At 44.9% G+C, this 23075-nt stretch overlaps 1 protein-coding gene across 4 annotated transcripts in view; it reads right to left on the bottom strand.

Annotated features, from left to right (window-relative positions):
• LOC111871638 (pumilio homolog 2) overlaps window positions 1–23075 on the bottom strand; it is a 532614-nt gene that overhangs the window by 107670 nt on the left and 401869 nt on the right. The window lies entirely within an intron of this gene.

Here is a 23075-nt window from a genome sequence, read left to right on the forward strand (position 1 = left end):
TAACCGGAGGGTGGCGGGATCGAATCCCGATAAGGTGGATATTTCAACTGACCTAATCCTTCCAGCCGCACTATGCGCAGTGGGGTCGACTCAGCCTCTAACAGAAATGAGTACCAGGAATCTTCCTGGCGTTAAAGGGCACCCGGCGCGTAAGGCTGACAACCTCACCGCCATCTGTGAGCAGATTGCCTCAACATCTCACAACCCTATTGGCCTCCACGGTCTGTTACAGGGATAATTTTTTTTCTTACTGTTTTATTTCACTGATCACTGTTTTCAAGTGTAGATCTTCACGGATCCTGTGGTTGTTTATGGAGTTACGTCTACTGTTAAGTTGGATTCCATTCCCACGGTCAAGTGCCACGTAAGAGGAAGTTTAAATCCACTGGACACATGAACCAGAAACGCAAGGAACAAGTCGACATGAGATTCATTTCTGTATAACGGGAAATAATGCAGAGCGTGTTACAACGGTCTGACAGGCACAAGGACTGCTAAGCAACTCCTGTGACACCTGCAAATTCATTTACGTATAATGGTCCCACATTGGTGACTTGGAGAGCCCTGCGTTCGCGAAAGGGTGATGACTGCTAATGCAATATTGCGGGAACATTCCTGCTACCATATTCGCCATCACCATTACAAGAACAAGCACATGGCAAGTTTCGCATGCGCAGTGGGGAATGACACGAAATGCTTACCACTACCTAGATGCGCAGTTCTACCACAGCGCATGGACTACTTCTACGTTAAAAAAATATCAGACCGGCTTTCCCACCACTCATGTCCAGATCAAAGCAATTTTTAACTTCATACTTCCGTCGTCCTTTCATTAAAACTAGAGGCCCTACGCTACAAACTTGAAGGTCGAGGGTTCGGTTCCCGATGTCACTGCAATTTTCAACTGACCTAATCCTTCCAGCCGCACTATGGCCCTAGGTTCGACTCAACCTCTAACAGAAGTTAGTATCAGAAATGTTCCTGGAGGTAAAATGGTGGCAGGTGCATTAGGCTGAAAACCTCACCTGTGTGCCGATTGTCTAGAAAATGTGGAAGCCTCGACGTCTCACAACCCCGTTGCAAGGGTAGCTTTGCTTCTTACTATGCCCTTTACACCCGTTATTACAGTTTGCATGAGTAACGGTTCGAAGTTCAGGAACGCCACCCCCACCAGGAAAATTCAAAACAAAATACTAATTTTATCCTAAAATTTCCTATCGCGAGCTAAGACTGTCTCAGTACTACAATGGCAGTAATTTCTGAGCTACTTCATAACGGCCTACCATGAATCTGTCAGAAGATAATGGATACTGCACATAACCACGACAGCTGCACCGAACCTCCGATTGGCATACATCTTGACAAAACTCTTCGGATAGCACAAATTTGGAACACATTTTTACAACAAGCGCACCGAAGTCGTACAGCTTTCAGCATTCAGCTGCCGAAGTTGCAGAACGAGACATGTTAAAACTGGTTTGAAAACGACACAACAGGCAGCATGATCTGCTCACAAAGTATGTCAGGTCGAATTATTCGCAACGCTCCTACGTTATCAGAGCGCATGCCCTCATGCTGTCTCAGTCTGAACAGGGCAACGATCACTTCATGCGCAATTACTGAAACTGTCGTGAAATCGCCTGTAATACCCAAACCTTATGTCGGAGTAGGGGAAACGGCACAACTCCGTGGTTTTAGTCCGCAAGCGAACTACTCCGACAGAGCGACTGTCGCTTGTAGGCGAAGTTAGTGTCCCCTCTGTGGTATGGTGGTCAGAGTTCCTGGCTACAGATCTAGAAGTCCCGGGTTCGAAATCCGGCGCTACCAGACTTTCTGAGAATTAGTGGGTCTGGAATGGGATCCACTCAGCCTCGTGAGGAAAACTGAGGAGCTATTTCAAGGAAATGGCGACTCCGGTTCTACGAAACCGAGATAACGGCAGTGGTGATTCGATGAGCTGACCACGCGACATCCTCTATCCGGTAACGTTGGCACTAACCGCGGAACTAAATACACAAAACTTGATCATTCAACAAACTGAAAATGAATATTACTACAGACCTATTTTACTCGAAGAAATGAAGTCGAAAAACAGTTTAAAGCTTAATTTGTGTGATGGAGCAAGGGTTACGTACATGTAGATGTAGTTTTTTTTGGGTAAATTTGGAATCACTACAATTAGACGGTAAGATTGAAAAAAAAAACCTAAAACTGAACAGTAATAATAACCACATGAACCGGAGAGCTTGGGTCTACAAGGAAGTACAAGAAATTCCTGACTAATCAGAATGTTAACGCATCGGCGTAAACCGCTGACGATGCGGAAGCGCTATATGAAATGGGTCATAAGCACTATGGCAGATGGAATATGCTGAGAGGAGGAGGCGGCCTACCAAAAGAGTCAAACCCTTTTTGATTGACAACCAATAATCAAGCTACACCGACCCAAAAATCACGTCAGGGTAGGAGGACCCTATACCCGGAAGACGACGAGTCAGCGAGCAGAGGTTATAAAAACCCGAGACGACCCATTTTAGGGGCTTCTTTTTGGCTTTGGGCTTTTTGCCTATTCGATCCGATTCGATTCTATTCGGATCTATTACACTATTCTTATTAATGTCATTATTACATTAGTATTACAATTGTGGCCATGAGTGGACGCTGGATCGTGATGGCGAGCCTCCTCATCTTCAGCTCAAGTAAGTGAAACCATCTCATATAGCCATGATCATTAAGTGTAAAGTGTAAAGTGTGACCCGGGATAGATAGGCTAATCAGATGGGCTGGGTTCATTCAGTGATTCCAAGCATAGAATACCGACAGCAGGGTGACAGGAGGTGGACTTGATGAGACACTGCAGGATTATTCCCAATGTAAGACGAACCGACAAACATCGGCACAGTGTGTATATAGTGTATATAACGACGCAGGAGATAGAATAGGCTAGGAATGTGTACGAGTTTAATTCAACCACACATATCCTCGATGTTACCCTCTTCCTCCGACTCCAGGACTTCCCAAAGCCTCGGCGAATTACGGTTTAACCCAGACAGTAATGCAAGCTAAGATAAGTACGAGATTTCTTGAATTACCAAGATGGTGGCAGCATACTAAACAGGGTGACGGAGAGGGATATTTCCTCGCCCTCCGTCATTACGGCAGGAGATAAGTGTAGCGACAGCTAGAGAGAGGTACAGTGGCGGAAGCGGTGGAGGTACCTCCACACCCCCCTTCACGCCATAACAGTGGTGGCAGTGGTGGGATACCTTCACGCCCCCTGCCACCGCGGCATAACAATTTGTTCCAAAGTCGCTTAAAAAGAAGAAAACACTAAACTAACGCCACTGAGAAACAAGAGAAATTTCTTCACACCAGAAGTGTCAAATAGGACTTACTTACTCATGGAGCTGAGCCCTTCTGGAGGAGCCGCCAATTCTGCAACTACTCAAGAATTTCCCAGCATTTTATAGAACGCGAAGGTTCATTACTGTGTTCACAAGAGCCCTCCAGTGGTCCCTATCCTGAGTCAGATCAATACAATCAATACCATCCCATCCTATCTCTTTAAGATCCATTTTAATATTCTCCACCCACCTACGCGTTGGTCTTCCCAGTGGTCTCTTTCCTTCTGGCTGCCCCACCAATACACATTCCTCGTCTCCCCCATTCGTGCTACATGCCCTGCCCACCTCATCCTCCTTGACTTGATCATTCTAATCAATCTTGGAGAAGAGTACAAGTTATGAAGCTGTCAAATAGGACACGAACTGTACCCTGTACATCCTACTTCAAGCGTCTTCCTCTTCCCCTTCCATTACTGTTGTACTCGTGGGGTGGGACTAAGTCACTTGTACTGCGGCCACTTCTGGCCTATTGTACCAGCCCCAGATGATAGGTGAGGGTAATTGTGGAGCAATTGGTGGAAGATTGGCAGGGGAAACCGAAGTACTCGGAGAAAACCTGCCCCAGTGCCACTCTGTCCACCACAAATCCCACTTGACCCGACCCGGGCCGCCGCGATGGGAAGCCAGCGACTAACCGCTTGAGCTGTGGCACGGCTTAATATAGTCCTTGGTATAAGGGGAATCACAACTGCGGTTATGAGACAGCCAATGGGAACGGGTGGTCCTGAAGGAGAGTAGCGAGGGGTTTATTAACGGGACAAGAAGGAACAAACGCAAGACGAAAGAAGGTGCGTAGAAGAGGTTAAATTGGAACACAGTAGAAACACATGTTAGTATAGAAATAAAAACAGAAAGAAAAAGGGGAAACGATAGTCAGACGGCAAGGGGAGGTTCAAGGGCAGGGCGGAAGGATAACGCGTAAAGGAGGGGGGGGGGAAGAAATTAAGTAAAGAAGAGGGAAGTGGCGGTACGAGGACAAAACTAAAAATGGGTGTGAGGGCGGCAGTTCTCACTGGATTACACGAACTCCTAGCTCTACACTATGTTCAAGTAATTAATTTTCGGATTAACTTATCGAGGAGAAAAAAATGGTAACTTCTTTCGGGCATGCGCAGACGTGAGTAGGCGTTTTCATACTGCAGCCCCTGACACAGCAACCTGCAATGCTTGAATGGTGTCATCAGTTGCGTGCTGTACTAGCAGCATAAGCCTGTCTCGAGTTTCAACTCAAAATACCCGGCTCTCAATCACTCCACTGACATGCAGTCTTTCTCTGTACTCTGTGGTCTAATTCGCGCTACTAATTTGGAATAATTATACCGTTCATCATAACACATTTCTATGCATATATGCCTGCAGATGACAGTGGCATGAACTGTCTTCCATCGTTCGAGCGCAGGGATCGTTGGTTCGAATCCCACTAGAGGCATGGATGTGTGTGTCCGTCTATTCTGTGCGTAGATTAGGCCTTGCGACTACCTGATCGCCCATCCAAGGAGTCCTACCGACTCTCTATAAGCTCTGTGGCTTGAGTCGGAAAACTAACTATACCGACCGAGTCACCGCCGCTTGCCGGTGAAGTTAGTGCCAACTTCAGCGGATAGAGGTCGCATGGTACGCGCAATCTCTGTTTTCTAGACCGGAATGGCTATTTCCTTGAAATAGCTACTCAATTATCCTCATCATGATGAGTGGACACCGTTCCAGACCTATTACTTCTCAGAAAATCTGGTAGCGCCGGGAATCGAAGCCGGAACCTTAGGATCTGTAGCCAGGAACTCTGAACACTAGTCCACAGAGGCGGTTTAGCGACTATGTATAGGATTAAGAAACTGAAAAAGCGGCAAAGGTCCAATAAAGGACTGCTTTCAGCTACAGACAGACATAGATACGCGTATATGCCTACGGTATTCCAGTGAGTCTACCTAATTTCACTGCCCAATAACGGTAACAGCAGCAACATATACAAACTGTTTCAGGCCACAGTACTCCCCAGAACATAGCACGAAACTCGTGTTGCCTTAACGTATACTTCGACGGAACACATCCCATTCCTGAAGCAATCAACTACGCTAATGGTGGGCGGAACTTAACGACGGGGAAAACAGAAAGACGCCGTCAAGCACGATGGAAATTCCCAGTGCTCAATGCGTTTCAAACATGGCGTCAGAGGACACAGGACGTGACATGTCATGCTATCCGCATGTGCGAAAATGAGAGCTCTGTTCATACGACAAATTGGCCAAATGGATACAGAGCTGCGTTAAATTTTATGTGTTCTGCACTGTTACGGAGGCAGAGGGACAAAGGGATTCAGAATTGCATGCGTGATACTTGGAAACTGCAATACTACATCTGGCGCTGGGGAAGCGATACAACTGACTTACTGCATAATCAAGAGCCTGCTAAATATGGAGCATGCGAGCAACATGTACAGCACTGACAAATGCCATGCCATGCCATGCAGTCAGCTGCAGCCATAACGATACACAAGACATCAATACCCAGACACTATACGTGCAGAGGCATGGCCCGGGATTTAATTAGATTAATGATCACAATACACGGCATTGTTATGCATTCGTATGTAACAGTAAACGGCTTCACCTATCTCCTTTATACATAGAGTCTGAGTAATGAAAAATATAAGGATGTGCTTAACAGACACTTTGGATTATACACTTACATACCCAACAATAAAGGTAAAAGGTAAAACTATCCCTGTAATAGGCCGTCGAGGTCCATAGGGTGGTGAGACGTCGAGGCTCCCACATTTGCTAGACAATCGGCTCACAGATTGCGGTGAGGTTGTCAGGTATTAGCGCGACGGTCGCCCCCCCCCTTTTCCCCAGCCCCAGTGGGCCTAGGCCTACCTCCATGAACTTCTCCGTTCACTTCGGTTTACTAGATCTTACACATTCGGTAGGACTCCTTGGGCGGGTGATCAGCTCGTCGCAAGGCCTCTCTACCTGTACACAAAAGACAGAAAAACGCACACACACAAACTAAACATCCACGCCCTGAGTGGGATTCGAACCCACGATCCCGGTTTCCAAGCGACTGAAGACAGTACATGCCGGTCGTCCCTTAGCCCTAGGAATATTCCTGGTACTAAATTTTGTTAGATGCTGAGTCGACATCAGGACCACAGTGCTGCTGGAAGGATTAGGTAAACTGAAAAAAAAATCCACCTCATCGGGATTCCATTCCGTGACCTTCTGGCTTGTAGCATAGTGCCTCAACCAAGTACGCTACCGCTTAAAGATACAGCCAAATTTATCCCTGCAAGAGGCCCTGGAGGTCCATAGGGTTGTGAGACGTCAAGGCTCCAACATTTTCTAGACAATAGGCTCACAGATGGCGATGTTATTAAACTTACGAGCCCCAGGAAGATTCGTGGTACTCAGCCGACATCAGGGCAACAGTACGACTGAAACGATTAGGGTAACTGAAAAATCCAATGACCTCATCGGGAACTGAACCCAAGACCTTACAGCTTGTAGCATAGTGCTGAAAACAATTACTAACCTATTTTATATCGGTAACAGTCTTACGTTCGTATCTATGGATGTCTGGGGATAAGCAAGGAGCCCGTTTCCCTACAAGCAGCGCTGTAAATGAAATTGTTTGCATTCCATTTTCGACGTGGGCGACGGTTTTGACGGAGCATTAACTGCGCTGATGAGCAAAATCCCGGGGACCATTCTCAGTTCTGTGGGCGGGGCTTGTGGGAGGCACCCGAGAGATGCAAAAAACGTACCGTTTTGTTGGAAGTCTGAAGGAAGCAACCGCTAGAGCAGCAACTGTAAAATGGGAAGTTAAGGGGCTTCTGCACTGAACCCCAGAGAAAAAGAATGTGACGCAGATTGGATGTACCTGGCTCTGAACGGAGACCAGTTGCAGACTCTTGTGAACATGTTAAAAAAAATTCAGGTCCCATAAGACGTGGGGACCTCCTTCATTATCTGATAAGGTGGACTCTGCCCATCTTCCGGTATTCAAAGGTACACGACGTTTAGTAAATTTATATGCCTTAAACTGCCTCACACGATACAAAAACAGACCCAGTTCCCGAAACGTTTTGTCCTTTAGAATACGGCACGATTGATATAGTCCAAAAACCCAGTAATTCAGAGTGTTCTACACCATCGCCAGAACACTTCAGAATCCACGAGGAAGTTATAGCTTCTCATAAAGGACTCTGTTCCTTGGAGTTATGTATGGATGACAAGCAAAACAGGACCTTAAGAACGTCTGCAACAATACACCTCAATCAACACAAACAGTTCTCATTTTCAAAGTCAAGTTTTTGGGGATGAGGCGTGCATTCCATGCGTAGTGTATGGGTACATCTAAGCGTTCCTGTCACCCAAATACGCCATTAATATCATAGTTGGTTCTCACATGGGGAAAAAAGCAAAAGGAAACGCAACTTGATACAAAACGAAGATAACTTGACGGCCTGCTCGAATGTATCCAACACGCACTGCGCTAGGTGAAGCAGAACTGCGATATGTATTTGAATTTATATTTCTTATTTCACAAAAGGAGCATTCGTTTCAATTATAACAAGACGTTTCCACCATTTCCGTTCCTTGATCAGATACTGTATGCGCATGCGTGAGCCAATCAGAAGAACCCGTTCTTCCATGTTTCGCCATTTTAATAAGCGATTCGATTTCACAGGCCGTGAATGCCTACGATGAGGCGGAATAGCTTAAAATAGAGTATAAAACAGGAGGGGGGGAGAAAGAAGTCGTTGGAATAAAAGCAGCTGAACAATGGAGACGATAAACATATGAAGATAATTTTAAACATATTAAACATAGAAAGAATCTCGTTATTTTCCAAATGAAATGACCCATTTCGACCAAATTTTCGTAGTTACATCCACGGCAACAGAACATGAATATCCTTACACAAATCATGGGGTTCGAGCACAGGTTTATGTACAGCACAACACACCCGTGCTCCAATGTTAATACCTTAGATCTAACACAAGAGTTTCACATGTAAACACATGATTAGATCAGAAAATGATGATAATAATAAAAATGGGCTAAAATGAGGTCGTCATGAGGCATTTCGACGTGGCCTCGGTTGCCTCGAGATGAATGAAATAACGTTAACACCCTGGACAAGATACGATCCCAGTACCTCTCCAATATACGTCTATGGCCATATCAAGTATTTTTTTACACCAACCTCTTCAGTCAGATAAATACGGAGTGTAACACTAATTTTCTTCATCTGAACACTTCATTCGTGCCGCATACAATACAAGGACCAATTTCAGTAGACACTCAGCGAGGCGACGCATAAAGCATTAAATCTGTTGTTGATACGAAACTGGATAGTTGCCCCCACGTCAGGGCGGGCAGAATGTACACCTACTAAACATGCAAACAACACCCAGCAACGTAGATGCGTGCCACGTATCAGTACCGAGGTGTAGCTACACATTATCCCAATCCATAGATACGGCTTCTGTTTTCTTAATACCCACTTGAGTTTTCCGTTACCACTTAAATTAAAATCGAAAACACTGAAGATAAGAACTGAGTACGAAACGCCACGTGAACTGGCAGTTATTAATAATAAAAATGCAGATCACGAAGTACTCACTCACGCTACGATGTTGGCCACAACGAATCCTTCAAAACTTCGGTCTAACATAAAATTCCTGACCTACGTATTCGTTTTGAAATGTATGCAGTAAAAAGAAAGCCAAGATATGTGCGTGGTCAAAACTTAAGACCTCACACAATACGTTCGGAAGTAACTGAAAAACGGGGGCACGCGGTAGAGTAGTTGGTTGAGGCACTATGCTACAAGCCGGAAGGTCGCGGGATGAAGTCCCGATGAAGTGGATTTTTTTTTTTCAATTTACCTATCTTTCCAGCCTCACTATGGCCCTGGGGTCGACTCAGCCTCTAACAGAAATAAGCACTAGGAATCTTCCTGGGGGTAAAGGGCAGCCGGCGCGTAGAGCTGACAACCTCACCACCATCTATGAGCCGATTGTCTAGAGAAAATGTGGGACCCTCAACATCTCACAACCCTATGGGACTCCACGGCCTGTTACAGGGATACTTTTACTTGTTCTTTTACTTTTTATACAGATTGAAAAACGCGCAACCATGGGCTTAAATATTCTGATTCGTCGCCTGCTTTAGTTACAACGATTAAAGCAAAAGTGAATTAAGTGAACTAGATGGCGAAGTAATGACAGAGTTTCGGCTGAAAACATTTAACGTGAAGACAATATCTGCAAAAGGGAAAAGAAAAGCTATCCCGGTGAGAGGCCCATGAAGGCCGATGGGGTTGTGAGAAGTCGAGGCTCCAACGTTTTGAAGACAATGTGCTCGCAGATGGTGAGGTTGTCAGTCTTACGCGCCAGCCGCCTTTTACGCCCTCCCAGGAAGATTTGTGGTACTCATTTCTGTTAGAGGCTGAGACGAACCCAGGGCCACAGTGCGGCTGAAAGGATTAGGTCAATTAAAAAGTCCGACCTCATCGGGAATCAAATCCGCGGACCTTTCGGCATGCAGTACAGTGCCTCACCCAACTACGATACCGCGTTTCTCAGACTGAACAACTAACTCCATGGGCCAGAGACCTTCTTGAAATGCCAATCATTGTTCAGATAAATGAAAAATCGTCCGGCTTTCATACATCCCAAAGGTTCATATTTAAGGTTCGGCCACACAGAGCGCTACGTACGCGACGCACGCTATACGAAGAGAAAAATATCTCCCTTTATTTCCAATGTGACTGGCCACACAGACTTCCGTACGCTATGTTCCCTATGTTACCTGTGTCGCAGAGTGTACACAGCGTACGTAGCGAACATAGCGTAGCGCTCGCTCTGTGTGGCCGATGAGCGGCCAGATGAGCCCAGTCCACTCCTTCCCACCCAATGTCCTTAGTATCCATTTGAATATAATCCTCTAATCTACGCACTGCCCCTTCCATTTCATGTTTTTCTATTAACATTGTTTATGCAGTTATTTGTATATTCGTGCTACGTGTCATGCCCATCTCATCGTGTCTGACAAAAGGACAGTATAACAGAGGTGAAGATTTGGGGTGCGGTTTCATTTGAGAGTTTCTGTGACAAAGAAACTCTCACATTCCGTAAATGAAAATCCCTTACTCAGCTGAATGTCAATCCCGCAAGGAAAATTGCTGGATTATAAAATTAATTCGTAAAGGAAATGGTGACGGGGGTAGAAGCAAACGCATTCTGAAAACTGCAGAGACAAGCAGGTATTTGAACTGTGTAAGATTTGAGGCTTTCACGGCGGTGACTATGAAGAAAGCAGTCTTCTGGGATTTGGCACCGTGTATATGTCCCGGAATCCCAGAAGACTGCTTTCTTCATAGTCACCGACGTGAAAGCCTCAAATCTTACATAGTGTTCTCATCTTACATAGTGTTCTCTATGGGGAGGCTACTCAACGACACATTCGACGACTCGAGACGCTACGAACCAAGAAGACTAAACTACTCTGAACTCTTCCCTTCCTTCTTAGATGCAGAGACCAAACACCATCCCTCGTTTCCTTCAGTTCAAACAACATATACACGGTGCCAAATCCCAGAAGACTGCTTTCTTCAGGTATTTGAACTGTTTCCTCTGCCACTTGCTGGCTCATGGGTAGGTTATGTTAGATCTAGATAAGTAAAGGAAAAAAGTAAAGCTATCCCACTAAAGGCGCGTCCACATTACTCGTGCTCGTCGGGAGACTCGTCTGGCTTTTACATGTGCCCGTAAATCTTCGTCCACACTACTTCAGTTGCTCGCCAGGCTTCGGCGCGTGAGGATCCGTATATTTACTCGTAGTGTGTAGTCGTATTTTAATTTATTGGTTATAGTTTTTAAAGTAAAAGTTTAAAATTTGCTTGTCTCGTGACTTGTCATATCGTCCACATTACTCGCGAGCATAGCGAGTAACACGAACACGAGTACGAGTAATATGGAGGTGCCTTAACAGGCCGTGAAGGCCCATAAGCCTGTGACACGTTTAGGGTCCCACATTATCTAGACAATCGGCTCAAAGGTGGCGGTAAGGTTGTTAGCCTTACGCGCCGGCCGCGCTTTACTCCCCACATGAGAGAGTACATCAGCTATTCATAGACTTCAAGAAATCCTATGATTCAGTTTAGAGGGAAGTATTGTACAGCATTCTGATAAGAGTTTGGGATGCCCTTGAAACTAGTCAGGCTGATTAAAATGTGTTTAAATGAAACGTATAGTAAAGTCCGTATAGGTAAACAGTTGTCTGATAAATTTCCTATCCAGAATGGTCTAAAACAAAGAGAAGCTCTATCGCCACTGCTATTCAACTTTGCTTTAGAACATGCCATTAGGACGTTCCAGGAAAACCAGGTGGGACTGAAATTAAATGGGACACATCAGTTGTTACTTTATGCTGATGGTGTGAACCTATTGGGTGATAATGTAGATACCATAAAGAGAAACACAAACTCTGACACGAGTAAGGATGTTCTAGGCAACTGCTACAGAAAACGTTCTCAGCCAGGCTATACAGTTCCACGGTAAGCTCAACGGACCTTTACGTAAGTGAAATTCGCTCGGCTGCTCACTGCTGTACTAAGCACAATGGCTGCAATAAACTCTGGGGTCAGAGGAACACGCGGTACTGTGCACAGTGGGAGGAGTCTACTGGGACGTGATATTTCGTGAGATCATTAACCTTCAAAGCACGACTGTGTACCCGGTCTTGCAACGTGAAGGCAGTGCAGAAGAACTACTCAAGTACAACAAAGAAATGCGCTTCCCAATGCGACCCTGACATTTCACTAGCCATGAGGATGGAGTGGTCATAGGTTGTTCGACCGGCGTGCAAAACCTAACGGATTCACCATGTACGTGACGAGGGTGCCTTAAGTAACATCAACACAAGCTAGGACTGGAGCACAGAAATCTTCTTTTAATTACAACTTCCTCACGTGTATGTGTGACTACAGACGGGGTTCGGATTGGCGAATGGGTCTAATGACCGCTTCTACACACGTCTCGGAACTACAAGCAACTACAGCGCCACCGCTCATCTCCACAAATCACCACAGCACCCACTAAGCCTTTTTTTCCAACCTGCTGTGTCATCAGTCGTTCCCCGGAAACGGCTTCTAACAGTGGAGATTCTTCAGATTCACGCGTTCAGGTCATTTCTTCACAGATTGCCGTGAATAACTGCCAATCAACTAATTCTGACCCCTGTTTATAACATCTCGGCATGCACCACACAGAAAATATAGTTGCTGTAGGGTCCAACTGCTGCATTATTAAGAATCTGCTGCCTAGCAACTGGAACGTGTTACCCAGAAAACTGTCGGTGTTTTCAGAGTCAGAGCTTAGCAAACGGGTCTATATATGCCATAGTATCTACACTGTATATACTCTCTAAACGAGGCTAATAAGCTGCTAATATGAACTCAAGAGCTTCTTTACACTATGATAATTATAAATCATAATTAAACATAAACAGGCTATTCTTTGTTTTGTGGTTTATTTTACGATGGTGTTAGTAAAGTAAGTAAAGCTATCCCTGTAACAGGCCGTCTAGGTCCATAGGGTTGTGAGACGCTGAGGTTCCAACATTTTCTAGACAATCGGCTCATAGATGGCGATAAGGTTGTCAGCCCAAAGCGCACGCCGCCCTTTACCCCCCAGGAAGATTCCTGGTACTCATTTCTGTAAGAGGCTGAATCGACCCCAGGGCCATAGTGAGGCTGGAAGGATTAGGTCAATTGAAAAATCTATGACCTCATCGGGATGGCTCAGAACATACGTTCGTATAACGAACAAAGAATTGGGAAGTACTTGGAAGGAAGCAGCCGTAGTCTATTCAGAGATGCCTGGAAGTACTGGGAAACACCTCTAAAACCCCGCCAGGTGAGCCAGTCACCCAGCCGAAATTTGAGCAGAACGCATTTCGAAAACAAGTGCAGAGCGTTTATGCTGCCGAAACATGCTCGGTGAGTGGGTGGTGTGAGTTACAGATCTTAATTAAGTCTACGATATGTTACGTGACTGTTCTGCACGAACAGCTGTTCCTGAGATATTTCATGGGGCATGACAGAACAGTGACATCCTTATTCTTGTATTCAAAATGCAATCGGTTCGAATCCCGGGCGAATTACCAACTATTCTGAAATGATCGTCTTCCTTAGTCTCACCAGATCAAAACCGGAATAGTACCTTCAAGCAGGTCACGATCGCTTCCTACAAAATCCTTATCTACTCGCCGTGAATCTGTGCATTCGATTTGAGTACCGTGCACGAGCAGGGCTGATGGTGAGTCGCTGACACGAATCACAATGCAACGCGACCAACATCTCCAGCATGCGCTTAAAATACATTATTTTTCTGCAAGTCCAAACTGGCTAGTGACATAAAACAGATCGAAGAACATTAAGTCTCGAAAATGCATTCATTGGCTGTATTTCTTGCCAAAAAAATAAAATTAAAAATTAAAAAAATAAACAAACCAAGGTTCGTGGTTTGATTCATGGGAAAATTACGAGCACGTTAAATTCGTGCAGTGCTTGCTACTGCTCAGTCCAGAATCTTTCGTCTTTTCTTCTGACTACAAACATGACTAGCACATAAAAAAAACTAAGATTATGCCCGTAGTTTCTAAGGGTGTAAAACTTTGTCTCTGAACTTAAAGGGACGGGTGCCGAAGAGGACTGAAGTGACCGGTGTTTGAAAAAAAAACTGCACGACTTCTACACTTCGTCAAATATACAGTAGAACTTGGGACCTAAAAATAGTGTCGTTATAACCGAAATGGGCACTTCCACAGTAGCCGTATGTTAGTCACGTAAAAATCTACCAAAAACCGAGTTAAAATGTTGCATTTTTTAGTGAAATACCTAGTTAAGTACAGACTAACGTAACATTAACGTGGAATTGCCCAAATGTGTAATATCAAAGACATATTACAGCGCTTTTCACTGACAATACACACAATATTTCACGAATCACTTTAACTTTCTCTTCAATGCTTAAAACTTTCCTTTTCATTGCCATGTTTTTGCTACTGCACTTCTCTGGGTTTAGGCAGGAACACTATAGGGTAAGTAGACAATGTGAGGTCCTGTTAGACGAGATTCTAGGAAAGGAATGCAGTTAACAACCTGCCGCGTCCTCTTGCACTATTCACGCAGTCCCACCCCACACCTTGTTTTCGCATAAAACCCACGCTCCTCTTGCAGCCCGCGGTCGTATTCTTCCAGGACAGTCACGTCAGCAAGTAGAGAAAGTGAGGGTGGGCAGACACATCGAACTTTCCCACGATATCAGAGAAATTCAGGAATGAAAATGACGTTACATACGAGGTTGATGCATTTGTGCATGTCGTACTAAGCAAGGTATAAAAACAGTTGCTTTATGAGGAATTAGTTCGTACCATTGAATATTTGACGCAATAGACAAGGTGTCGCAGAAACCGATGTTGCTATAACCAAGTTTTACTGTATTTAGAATGATAAGCCAAGGTGGAGATGGGAGAGTAATGTAGCGCGAATGGAGAAGAGGAATGCAGGCAGGGATTTGATGGGAAAGCCAGAGGGCAAAAAAGATACCACTAGGAAGACCTATACGTAGGTGGCCAGATAATATTAAAATGGATGTTAGAAAAAACAGTATGGTGTAGTATGCACTGCATTAATCTGCCTCAGGATAGGAACCCGTAGCGGGCTACTCTGAACACGGTAATTAACCTTCAGGTTCCTTAAAAGGTCCGGAAATTCTTGAGTAACTTGGTAGACAGTGGCTGCTCAAGAAGGGCACAACCTCATGGAGTGCGTAAGTTAGGGATTACGATGCAAAACCAATGACATGAAATAAAGGACAACTTCACTGAATCCAGTACTTAAAGCACCGGAGCTGACAGACACGAGTCACAGCTCGATAGAGAGGAACAGGTATCTACCCCAAACGGAGTGCACACGTTTACTAGCTCAGCAGTGTAGGGAATTACATGCTTAAGTCAACAACGGACTGCTCGCTCTAAAAGCAGACGACTGAAGGTACGTAATATGTATGCGTCATACAGCTGCTGACCTATGGCGATTCATTAGCTTATTCTACAGACCGCTTTGTTAGCCTCATTTCCGTTACCGTGGCCTGTAGTCCGCAAGCGTAATATACCGACCGAGCGACCGCCGCTTGCCGGAGTAGCTACTGCAAACTTTTGCGGATGGAGGGTGTCGCGCGATTAGTGCAACGGTCCCCCACGGCCGTTAATCTCGGTGCTCTAGACCGGAGCCGCTATTTCCTTGAAACATCCCCTCAATTATCCTCACGAGGCTGTGTGGACCCCGTACCAGACCCATTACTTCTCAGAAAATCTTATAACGCCGGGAATCGAACCCGAAACCCCTGGATCTGACCACTAGACCACAGAGGCGGTCCGCTTGAGTTTATTAAAAAAAATATAAAAGTACGCTTATAATATAACTTTTGTTGCAAGTGTGCCCCTCCCATCAACATTTGAATGCCTGAAGCAATCTTTATGAAATTTGGTATGTATATCACGGAAACTGAGTACTCAATAAATCCCACTCATCAGTCTACGTGTGTTTGGATTTCCTTATCGTTGCTAGGCAACGGCACGGTAAAAACGTCACCGAGACAACATGTAACAGAAGAAATGTTGGAGGCGTCGTTTTCTATGCGGTTCGTGTCGTATCAAAAGAAAGCAGGCGATCACATTTTCCTAGAACTTCTTTATCTGTTACAATGTAAGCTGATGTAACACAAATCCCTCTTCTGTAAAATGTGAATTTAAAGTTACCAAAGAAGAATGCCGTAACCGGCCTTAAGTATTACCGGGTCGGATGCACTGTGATTACGAATTTAGTCTCGAGGCTAGTCCTGTTACAACTTGACAATTACAGGCAAGGGGGAAAAAAACAGAAGTAAAAGCCCTCCAACGCTAAGATTGTGTCCACTTCAGAGTACGGCATTTTACCACATGGACTTCAATGTTTAAGAGTTCTCTGAACTTTCGATAAGAAGCAGGGGGGAAAAAAAACATGTTCTCGCTTCGTCTACTGTTACATTCTCAAAAAACTGTAAAGATACTTCTAAAATGTGCGCCTCTAGCACGTGGCGTATTTGCTGAGAGCAAGAGAAACAGCTCGCACGCAACAAGATTATAGTTGTGTTTTCTGTGTGGTCAGTGCCAAGGGGTTACAGAAAGGACAGAGAAGATTCAAAGGTAACCAAGACAGACAGACTGACAGGATATGAGCTCCGGAATTTGAGGCATCAGAATTACTGAGTGCAGTTCAGTGGAGCTGAAGGTCGGGCAGTGAAGAGAAGCCTTTACGTGTACTATGGTACCGCGATATTTGGAGTAACTCAGTGAGACTCTTATACGTCACATGTTAAAATCAGTTGCCAGGAAACGGACAGTGGAGACTGTAAGAGACAGGTTACCAGTGTTCGCAGCAGTGAACTGTAAAGCGCGGGGATTAGCGGTACCGCTGTATCACTTGTAATTACGAGTGCATCAGTGGAATGAATCCAAACCCCATCTAATGGTCACAACCGTGACAACCCTAGAGTTGGCGCCAAGTGAACACTATTCATCAAATTAATGGTTTTTGGTAAAGCTGACATGATTCGATTTGAACGCTACGATTGCAGATGGCCTGTTCAAGTGCGTAATTTGGAACTTCGCGCTTTTTAACCTTGCAAGAGACAGTGACGGATGGCTCGTAACAAAACATGGTTCGATTTTGATCAGACGCGTTAAGAGCTGTCGTAGGGCTTCAGAACAGCCCTGAGTCTACTCCCCCCCCCCCTTACTCAATCAAGTGAACCCACATGGTTCACTGCCTCAATTCACCGATACTACAGAAAAAATAAACTAAGTTGTTGAACTTGACAGCTTCATAGTGTAGTTGGTATAGCGACTGGCTACGGGATGGATCACAGAGGGGTCGCACTTTGAGTCTCAGTAGGGTCAAGAATTTTCTCTTCTCCACGCAGTCCACACCGGCTCTGGGGCCCACCCAGCCTCCTGTCCAATGGGTGCCGGGGGCTCTTTCCCTGGGATAAAGAGGCCGGGGCCTCAAGCTGACCACTCACCTCCAGCTAGTGCCAATTTCAAGAAAATGTTAAACTATATATCCACTCCCCATACGCCTTCATGATGTAGGGCTTAAGTAGTGAAACACAGGGACACCTTAACCCTTACCTTAAGCGGCAGTCTAATATCCGACTGTTCTCTCTAATCTTCAATGGTTATATAACGCAAAATGGTGAAATGATGAACTGAAAAGCATCTCAGAGAATGAAGCAGTGACCTACTAAGGTACTCTTCCAGGCAGAAGCGGGGATAGCGACTGGTTCGAGTCTCGACAGAGGTAAAATTTTCTCCTCTCCACGTCGCCCTGACCAGATCTGGGAGACAACCAGGCTCCTATCCAATGCGTACCGAGGGTAAAGCGGCCGGGGCGAGAAGCTGACCACTCACCTTTAACTATACTCCCCTATAAGACGTAATGCATAATTGGTTAAGCGCCGGGACAACATTCAGCAGGGTAAGAGAAATAAAAATGCTGTCATAAAGCCGAGACGAGAGCTGAACTCAGACCCTTCCGAATACGAACCAAGAATGCCAGCGCTCGGTCACCTATGTTTCATAAATTGTCATAGTAGTCAGTAATGCCAGTTACTGTCATTAATTCATGTATGACAAAACTGAAACGCAGAGCCCCCAAAATCGATACGCCATTTATAACACGCGCGTTGTCACCTGGTTTAAATGAAATTCTGTTCCTTTGTTACGAACAGCCTGATACTATAATTATTCTGCACTGTAGCAATTATAATGTGGCAATTACAGCAATTTACATGAAAGTCAACATGAAACACATTCTTGCAAAACAAATCCAGCGGAATAATAAAAATTACGTGCAATATCTTCTAGCCTCAGGAACACAAACGGGCCGGGACACTGCAGTCAGTATAGTGCCTGATTATGGACTGGACGGCCGAGGGGTCAGAGTTCGAGTCCCGATAGGGTCAAGGATTTTTCTCCTACTAGTCTAGACCGGCTGTGGGGGCCAACCCAACCTTCCGATCCAACAGGTACACTTTACTCATCGAGCTGAGCCCTTCTTGAGGAACCACCAATTTTGCAGCTACTCTAGAATTTCCTAGCATTTTAAGGAACCCGAAGGTTCATTACCTCGTCCATAATAGCTCTCTACTGGTCCATATCTTGAGCCAGATTAGTCTCATCCACACCACCCTATCCTATCCAAGATCCATTTAAACACTGTTCACCCACTTACGCCTTGGTCTTCACAGTGGTCTCTTTCCTTCTGGCTTTCCCACCAATATCCTATACGCATTCAACTTCTCCCCCATTCGTGCTGCATGACCTGCCCATCCCATCCTCCTTGACTTGATTATTCTATTTATACTTGGAGAAAACGGCCTCCGTAGTCTAGAGGTAACGTTCCCACCTCATGACTGGTAGTACGCGGGTTCAAATACCCGGCGGAGGTCGTCGAATTTTTAAGGGCGGAAAAATTTCGGGAACAAGTCCTCCGGGAGGAACTTTAAGCCGTGGGTCCCGTGTCGTAGCTTTACGGCACGTAGAAGAACCTCATATCTCCAACGGAGGTCACTGAGCCAAATTAATGGACGTTTCCCGCCCAACAGCAGTCTCTAATACCTCTGGTAGATGGGGGAAGCATTATAGATACCTCTCAGCTAGTAGAGCCGGTCTCACTGGCTGGGCGGGACTGATGGTAAGCACCACCGGGAGGATATAGAGACTGGTAGAAATCATAGAGGGAAGCACAATGGACCAATACAGGTCTCAGTGCATGGGGCAACCCACCCTCTCCAATAACTAACTAACTAACTAATTATACTTGGAGAAGCGTACAAGTTATGAAGCTCCTTATGCAGTTTTCTCCAACCTCCTGTCACTTCATCCCTCCTGAGCACAAATATTCTCCTCAACACCCTGTTCCCAAACACCCTCAGTCTATGTTCCTCCCTTAACGTAAGAGACCAAGTTTCACACCCACACAGAACCTATCCAATGGGTAGCGATGGTAAATCGTCCAGGGCGTGAAGGTGACCACTACTCACCTTCAAATAATGCGGAGGTTAAGAAAACGTGTTTCTATACATAAACTCCCCCATACGTCTTCAGAGCGTAGTGCTGAGCACAGGGCAAACTTTACAAGAACACACAACACACCTGTGGAGGCATAACGTCACCGTTACGTTACAGGAGTTCTCGAAATCAAGAGGCCGAACACAGGAAGAATAATAACCCGCTGACTTGTTCGAACGCGTTTGGCGAAACAGCTATAAGGACTGAACGTAACGGGTCTTCTGCATTCCTTACAGGGCAATGCATCATCGCAGCACGGGGTCAGTTGCGGTTGGACTCAGCCTTCCAATCGCAGCCAGTATGCCCGATAAAAAATGGTACAGATTCCTGCCCCACGATGACGTACTAACAGCAGTGTAGCAATTATCGACAAATCATGCGTGGAAGATTTTAAGCTTTAACGGCGAATGAATGCACCAAAAAACCTTCTCGTGCGATCAGCCCTATAAATGACAAGCCAAAAATTCAGCTTTCCAAAGAACTCCTTCCGTCTGAGCTAAGTAACCACACCGAGATTTCTGAAACGTCGGTTCTGAACTCAACAGTGACATAGGTAATCGCTAGAGAAGGCTTTAATCACTCATAGAGCTGAGCCCTTCTTGAGAAGCTGCCAACTGTACAACTACTCAATTTCCCAATATTTTATGGAACCCGAAGGTTCATTACCGTGTTCACAACAGCCCTCCACTGGTCCCTATCCTGAGCAAAGATCAATTAAAACCATACCATCACATCCTATGTCTCTCAGATCCATATTAATATTGAAGAAAGCAGTCTTCTGGGATTTGGCACCGTGTATATGTGGTGTTAACCGNTTGTCCACCCACCTACGTCTTGGTCTTCATAGTGGTCTCCTTTCTTCCGGCTTTCCCAACAATATCCTATATGAATTCCTTCTCTCTCCCATTCGCGCTACATGCCCTGCTCATCTCTTCGTCCTCGGCTTGTTCATCCTAATTATACTTGGAGAAGACTATTACAAATGATCAAATTGTCCTGTCAACGGAAGAATCAAGATGTATTTTAGCGTCCTGTTGCACTGATTCTCGTCCATGACATGTATTTTAGCCGTCTTGTAGTGCACTCAATCTCACATGTCACTTCACTACATGTTTCGGCATCACTGTGCCATCTTCAGGTGTGTTATTTACGTCAAGCTATTGCATTGCTCGCCATCATGTGTCGTTTGTAAAATTATCCAAAATGCACACTCTTCACTAACTATAATAAAATTTATATATATCAAAATTTGTTAATATCCATCATCTTACATGTCTTAACTCAAACTCGCGTACTACGTCATTCTTCCTATATTTTGTGTATATTGTGTCTTGTGATGTGTCCTATTTTGGCTCGGGTGGTCAACGCAACGAATCCTCACGGCCGTTAATCTAAGTTTTCTAGACCGGAGCCACTATTTCCTTGAAATAGCTCCTCAGTTATTCTCACGAGGCTGGGTGGACCCTGTTCCAGACCCACTACTTCTCAGAAAATCTGGTAGCGCGGGGAATCGAACTCGGACCACTGGATCTGTAGCCAGGAAATATAGAAGTCAAAAAATAAACAGACTACTTGGTATGCATTACGGAAGGGTGACACGAGACATAATTAATCGGATCCTGGAACGCCGTACCACAGAACACAGTTCAAAAACGCTGCGCAGTACGAGTATAGTAGAGATACCATGCTCTCCCTCATTCGGGGGTGTGTTTCCCTAAAGGCATAACACCTTAAACGTTCAGCTGTAATCGTCTTTCGTCACCGAAACGCCTTCAACATGTACACAATCGGCCAAACGAGGAGGAAGGGACTATCGGTTTTCTAACACACAACGAAGGAAAACAACTTGTGAACTGAAACACTTCAAAAACATCAGAGGCCTCGTCTAAAAGTCACAACTTACTAACGTTATGGATACACAGAACCACTAAATCCTTGCTGCTAGATAAACTTCAAAATTACTATACTTCTGGGAGTCGATAAATCGTAGTCTGGCAACTGGTACAGGCGGACAGGAGACAAACACAGATTAGTATCATTAATTCCACATAAAAACGCGCACACACGTACGTTCACAAAATTAAGTACTCTATTTATCGAATCAGAACTCGACAGCCAACGATAATTCCACGCTCGACAGATGCAGAGTAAAGTAGAACAAAATCACGTCATGTCTCCGCGACAATCGCATCAGACGGATTAAAACCATAGACAGTTTAAGAGCATTAAATATCAGGCAATGAAATGGAATACAATTATCCCAAATCTCGCCACTTCTCATAAAACAAATAATACTTATGCAACGGAACCCCATTTTCCTGTAATCTACAAAAATTACCTCAGTAAACGAAATGCATTTTTCAAAGGATTTTTTCGCGGTTTTTCAGACAATAGTGTTGCGCCCTGGCCACGAAGTGGGCATGATTTTATTTAACGTGGGGGCGATTTCATGTTCAATTTATTAGAAATTTCTTATAAGTTTTGTAAATTGGGAGTACGTTGAGCTGCGTCCACATTGCTCGTGTTCGTCGGGAGACTCATCTGGCTTTTACTTGTACTTGTAAAACTTCGTCCACACTACTTCAGTTGCTCGCCAGGCTTCGGCGCGTGAGGATCCGTATATTTACTCGTAGTGTGTATAGGCTGTAGTCGTATTTTAATTTATTGGTTAGTTTTTAAATTAAAAGTTTAAAATTTGCTTGTCTCGTGACTTGTCATATCGTCCACATTACTCGCGAGCATAGCGAGTCACACGAGCACGAGTAATGTGGACGCGCCTTTAGGTGAACAACAGGTTGGCCAACCGGAAAACACAGTTGAGAGTGTATAGGAAATTTAACTGTTGATTAAAATTTGAAGGTTGGTTAAATGAATTTTCTATAAACTATACAAACTGAAACCGGATGCCTGAGGAATGTGCTACGTCTAAAGGGGTCCATACACCTACGAGTCTGGCTCGGCGAGCTTGACTCGGGAGCCGGGCTCGGATTAATTTCACCACCAACGTATGAGCTGACTCCCAACTTTGCGACCCACACACGGACGAGTTTGGCTCATTGGAACCCGAGCCGAGTCAGACTCGCGAGCCAGACTCTTACGTGTATGGGCCCCTTAAAGGTGATTTCAACTATGGTTACCATCTAGCCAACCTGTAGTTCGCCTAACGTACTCCAAATTTACAAAATTTATAAGAAATTTCTAATAATTTGAATATGAAATCGCCCCCTCGTTAAACAAAATCATACCCCTTTCATGTCCAGGGCACAATATATTTGGATTTATGTTCTCATTGCAAATACAAAAAAATAAACGTTATCATTGCAGAAGAAACCCACTATTACAAGAACAATCGCACAGCACACATGCCCTACGCGGCCTGTAATGTTTCATTAAACATTCATTAAATCCAGAAACTTTCAAACTGTAAGCTACATATCTCAACGAGGCCCACACCTAATACAACACAGCAACACCCGGAGTGGTGACTTCC

This window comes from Cryptotermes secundus, unplaced genomic scaffold (genome assembly GCF_002891405.2).
Source record: "Cryptotermes secundus unplaced genomic scaffold, Csec_1.0 scaffold11, whole genome shotgun sequence".
Lineage (NCBI taxonomy): Eukaryota > Metazoa > Arthropoda > Insecta > Blattodea > Kalotermitidae > Cryptotermes > Cryptotermes secundus.